We start from the raw sequence: 6,000 nt of genomic DNA on the forward strand, positions 1-6,000 counted from the left end.
TGAGGCCATGAGCAAGCTCAAGCCAGGCAAATCCCCTGGCCGTGACAACATCCACCCGGAGTTCGCCATCCACCAGAGCACAACAACATCTGGCTGGCTCTGTGCTTTCTATGTAATGGACCACAGTGTCTGTGTGGGACCACAGTCTGAATATAATGCAACACATTTGTAAATGTTCACTAATCAATCCCAACCATTGATTTACAGCACAATAGCGATGGTCAGGTCCATGGTCAGGTCCATGGTCAGGTCCACGCCTAAAACGGTTTTCTTTTTCCAGGGACTAGTATTTGGGAAAAATACAATCCATTTTCCCTCAGCTAGAGGCCTTGATATGGGCATACTATAGCCTGATCTCACTGTGCTTGCTCATGGTTTGTCACCTCCCCCCCCTCACTGTGCTGTCCTCCCACCTCACTGTGCTGTCCTCCCCCCCTCACTGTGCTGTCCTCCCCCCCTCACTGTGCTGTCCTCCCCCCCCTCACTGTGCTGTCCTCCCACCTCACTGTGCTGTCCTCCCCCCCCTCACTGTGCTGTCCTCCCACCTCACTGTGCTGTCCTCCCCCCCTCACTGTGCTGTCCTCCCCCCCCTCTGCTGTCCTCCCCCCTCACTGTGCTGTCCTCCCCCCTCACTGTGCTGTCCCCCCCCCCCTCACTGTGCTGTCCTCCCCCCCTCACTGTGCTGTCCTCCCCCCTCACTGTGCTGTCCTCCCCCCCTCACTGTGCTGTCCTCCCCCCTCACTGTGCTGTCCTTCCCCCCTCACTGTGCTGTCCTCCCCCCTCACTGTGCTGTCCTCCCCCCTCACTGTGCTGTCCCCCCCCCCTCACTGTGCTGTCCTCCCCCCCTCACTGTGCTGTCCTCCCCCCCTCACTGTGCTGTCCTCCCCCCTCACTGTGCTGTCCTCCCCCCTCACTGTGCTGTCCTCCCCCCTCACTGTGCTGTCCTCCTCCCCTCACTGTGCTGTCCTTCCCCCTCCTCACTGTGCTGTCCTCCCCCCTCACTGTGCTGTCCTCCCCCCTCACTGTGCTGTCCTCCCCCCTCACTGTGCTGTCCTCCCCCCTCACTGTGCTGTCCTCCCCCTCTCACTGTGCTGTCCTCCCCCCTCACTGTGCTGTCCTCCCCCCTCACTGTGCTGTCCTCCTCCCTCACTGTGCTGTCCTCCTCCCTCACTGTGCTGTCCTCCCCCTCTCACTGTGCTGTCCTCCCCCCTCACTGTGCTGTCCTCCCCCCTCACTGTGCTGTCCTCCCCCCTCACTGTGCTGTCCTCCTCCCCCCTCACTGTGCTGTCCTCCCCCCTCACTGTGCTGTCCTCCCCCCCTCACTGTGCTGTCCTCCCCCCTCACTGTGCTGTCCTCCCCCCTCACTGTGCTGTCCTCCCCCCTCACTGTGCTGTCCTCCCCCCTCACTGTGCTGTCCTCCTCCCCCCTCACTGTGCTGTCCTCCCCCCCTCACTGTGCTGTCCTCCCCCCTCACTGTGCTGTCCTCCTCCCCCCTCACTGTGCTGTCCTCCCCCCTCACTGTGCTGTCCTCCCCCCCTCACTGTGCTGTCCTCCCCCCTCACTGTGCTGTCCTCCCCCCTCACTGTGCTGTCCTCCCCCCTCACTGTGCTGTCCTCCTCCCCCCTCACTGTGCTGTCCTCCTCCCCCCTCACTGTGCTGTCCCCCCCCCCCCTCACTGTGCTGTCCTCCCCCCTCACTGTGCTGTCCTCCCCTCCCCCCTCACTGTGCTGTCCTCCTCCCTCACTGTGCTGTCCTCCCCCCTCACTGTGCTGTCCTCCCCCCTCACTGTGCTGTCCTCCCCCCTCACTGTGCTGTCCTCCCCCCTCACTGTGCTGTCCTCCCCCTCACTGTGCTGTCCTCCCCCCTCACTGTGCTGTCCTCCTCAACACTCTGGGGATGTTACTGTCCACCTCAACACTCTGGGGATGTTACTGTCCACCTCAACACCCTGGGACAGTAACAGGAGCTTCTCACCCCCCCCTCACTGTGCTGTCCTCCCCCCTCACTGTGCTGTCCTCCCCCCTCACTGTGCTGTCCTCCCCCCTCACTGTGCTGTCCTCCCCCCTCACTGTGCTGTCCTCCCCCCCCTCACTGTGCTGTCCTCCCCCCTCACTGTGCTGTCCTCCCTCCCCCCTCACTGTGCTGTCCTCCCCCCTCACTGTGCTGTCCTCCCCCCTCACTGTGCTGTCCTCCCCCCCCTCACTGTGCTGTCCTCCCCCCTCACTGTGCTGTCCTCCCCCCTCACTGTGCTGTCCTCCCCCCTCACTGTGCTGTCCTCCCCCCCTCACTGTGCTGTCCTCCCCCCTCACTGTGCTGTCCTCCCCCCTCACTGTGCTGTCCTCCCCCCCTCACTGTGCTGTCCTCCCCCCCTCACTGTGCTGTCCTCCCCCCTCACTGTGCTGTCCTCCCCCCTCACTGTGCTGTCCTCCCCCCTCACTGTGCTGTCCTCCTCCCCCCCTCACTGTGCTGTCCTCCCCCCCTCACTGTGCTGTCCTCCCCCCTCACTGTGCTGTCCTCCCCCCTCACTGTGCTGTCCTCCCCCCCTCACTGTGCTGTCCTCCCCCCTCACTGTGCTGTCCTTCCCCCCCTCACTGTGCTGTCCTCCCCCCCTCACTGTGCTGTCCTCCCCCCCTCACTGTGCTGTCCTCCCCCCTCACTGTGCTGTCCTCCCCCCTCACTGTGCTGTCCTCCCCCCTCACTGTGCTGTCCTCCCCCCCTCACTGTGCTGTCCTCCCCCCTCACTGTGCTGTCCTCCCCCCTCACTGTGCTGTCCTCCCCCTCTCACTGTGCTGTCCTTCCCCCTCACTGTGCTGTCCTCCCCCCTCACTGTGCTGTCCTCCCCCCTCACTGTGCTGTCCTCCCCCCCTCACTGTGCTGTCCTCCCCCCTCACTGTGCTGTCCTCCCCCCTCACTGTGCTGTCCTCCTCCCCTCACTGTGCTGTCCTCCCCCCTCCTCACTGTGCTGTCCTCCCCCCCTCACTGTGCTGTCCTCCCCCCTCACTGTGCTGTCCTCCCCCCTCACTGTGCTGTCCTCCTCCCCCCCTCACTGTGCTGTCCTCCCCCCCTCACTGTGCTGTCCTCCCCCCTCACTGTGCTGTCCTCCCCCCTCACTGTGCTGTCCTCCTCCCCCCTCACTGTGCTGTCCTCCCCCCCTCACTGTGCTGTCCTCCCCCCTCACTGTGCTGTCCTTCCCCCCTCACTGTGCTGTCCTCCCCCCTCACTGTGCTGTCCTCCCCCCTCACTGTGCTGTCCTCCCCCCCTCACTGTGCTGTCCTCCCCCCCTCACTGTGCTGTCCTTCCCCCCTCCTCACTGTGCTGTCCTCCTCCCTCACTGTGCTGTCCTCCCCCCCCTCACTGTGCTGTCCTCCCCCCTCACTGTGCTGTCCTCCCCCCTCACTGTGCTGTCCTCCCCCCTCACTGTGCTGTCCTCCCCCCTCACTGTGCTGTCCTTCTCCCCCCTCACTGTGCTGTCCTCCCCCCTCACTGTGCTGTCCTCCTCCCTCACTGTGCTGTCCTCCCCCCTCACTGTGCTGTCCTCCCCCCTCACTGTCCTCCCCCCTCACTGTGCTGTCCTCCCCCCTCACTGTGCTGTCCTCCCCCCTCACTGTGCTGTCCTCCTCCCCCCTCACTGTGCTGTCCTCCCCCCTCACTGTGCTGTCCTCCCCCCTCACTGTGCTGTCCTCCCCCCTCACTGTGCTGTCCTCCCCCCCTCACTGTGCTGTCCTCCCCCCTCACTGTGCTGTCCTCCCCCCTCACTGTGCTGTCCTCCTCCCCCCTCACTGTGCTGTCCTCCCCCCTCACTGTGCTGTCCTCCCCCCTCACTGTGCTGTCCTCTCCCCTCACTGTGCTCTCCTCCCCCCTCACTGTGCTGTCCTTCCCCCCTCACTGTGCTGTCCTCCCCCCTCACTGTGCTGTCCTCCCCCCTCACTGTGCTGTCCTCCCCCCTCACTGTGCTGTCCTCCCCCCTCACTGTGCTGTCCTCCCCCTCTCACTGTGCTGTCCTCCCCCCCCTCACTGTGCTGTCCTCCCCCCTCACTGTGCTGTCCTCCCCCATCACTGTGCTGTCCTCCCCCCTCACTGTGCTGTCCTTCCCCCCTCACTGTGCTGTCCTCCCCCCTCACTGTGCTGTCCTCCCCCCCTCACTGTGCTGTCCTCCCCCCTCACTGTGCTGTCCTTCTCCCCTCACTGTGCTGTCCTCCCCCCTCACTGTGCTGTCCTCCCCCCTCACTGTGCTGTCCTCCCCCCCCTCACTGTGCTGTCCTCCTCCCCTCACTGTGCTGTCCTCCCCCCTCACTGTGCTGTCCTTCTCCCCTCACTGTGCTGTCCTCCCCCCTCACTGTGCTGTCCTCCCCCCTCACTGTGCTGTCCTCCCCCCTCTCTGTGCTGTCCTCCCCTCCTCACTGTGCTGTCCCCCCCCCTCACTGTGCTGTCCTCCCCCCTCACTGTGCTGTCCTCCCCCCTCCTCACTGTGCTGTCCTCCTCCCCTCACTGTGCTGTCCTCCCCTCCTCACTGTGCTGTCCTCCCCCCTCACTGTGCTGTCCTCCCCCCTCACTGTGCTGTCCTCCCCCCTCACTGTGCTGTCCTCCCCCCCTCACTGTGCTGTCTGATCTTTTTATTACCTTAAATGTTAACTCTTCCGTCCTTCCTTCCTTCCTTCCTTCCTTCCTTCCTTCCTTCCTTGTTGTAATGGCAATTAAAGTAACATTACATAGATGATGACTGGGATGTGACTCACTGAGAGAAGTGCCGTGACTAAAGGTGTGAAATGTATACTGTCTGTTGCTGGGTATTATCAAGTCAGACATGGCCATTAATGATGATGCAATATCTCACAACATGTCATCTACAGTAGTTCCTATGTATCTACAAGGTAATCATATTAAAATGTTTGTAATAAACGAGTCTTCAGCCAATGAGATTTAGGACCATTTAGGACCACCACTTTTTTATTTTGTGACATTGTGTACCAGCCATAGCATTTTATTAGTGAATATTTTCAATAATTGTATACAGCTGGGAACATTTACTGGTGAGGTATTATTGTGGTTCTTGGTAATATTATTCAAATAAAACCTTGAACAAAAACAGTTTTGATTGATTGATTGATTGAAAACTTTATTAGAAGATTTGCAGAAGTAGGTACATGACAGTACATATTACATACATGGTCAACTAACAGGATAAAAACCCAAGAAAGCCACTGGCTTATTTCAATTGGGGTCCTTGATTATTATAGTTCCTCAATTATACGGCGCATAAGACTCAAAGCATTTCAACACCTGTCTTCAATTTCGAATTCTATTTCAACAAAAGAATTACGATATCGTTGTTGACCAAGTATTCTCACATTTTCTTCAGCGGTCTCCTTGCCCTTACCAGGATCTTGAACATTACCATGTAAAATATTGATACCACAGAAAATACATTTTCTCAAGCAAAAGAAACATTTAAAACATGTCATCTTACTGTAAGAGGGAATTGTCAACAAACTCACATTCAACCATGGTCCACTGTAACAAGCTGAAATATCAAGTTATAAACTTACATAACAACAATAGCGTATAATGTTTTATGACTGTTTTATGACGTTTCTATCAAACCTCCAGCCTTGCTGTATACTCTTGGTGCCACTCCTGCACCCCTGCCAGGGCGCCATCCCAAGGCTACCAAAGCCATGTCCGCTAATGAGCGGGATTTTAATAACACAGGAGAAATTTATAGAAGCAGTGTGGACTTTAATTGCCCCCGGCTCCCATCCATCCTGTAATAGGTCATCACATACAGACAGACTCGTTCACCCTGGAGCGTCCCACTCTCAATATGTATCCAAACGTTGCCCTTTCTATCTCCACGGTGACTGTCAGGCCCGCTCAAGGCCTAGATCCATCAAACCGTAGGGGCGGCGGCGGTGCTGCCGGCAGCGCAGTAGATACATTACATTTGACTTACTGATAATTGTGAATTGGAAACAGAATAGTCCTCCTGGGGGAGTCATGATA

Source organism: Nansenia antarctica (assembly GCF_963989245.1).
Source record: "Nansenia antarctica genome assembly, chromosome: 13".
NCBI classification, from domain to species: domain Eukaryota; kingdom Metazoa; phylum Chordata; class Actinopteri; order Argentiniformes; family Microstomatidae; genus Nansenia; species Nansenia antarctica.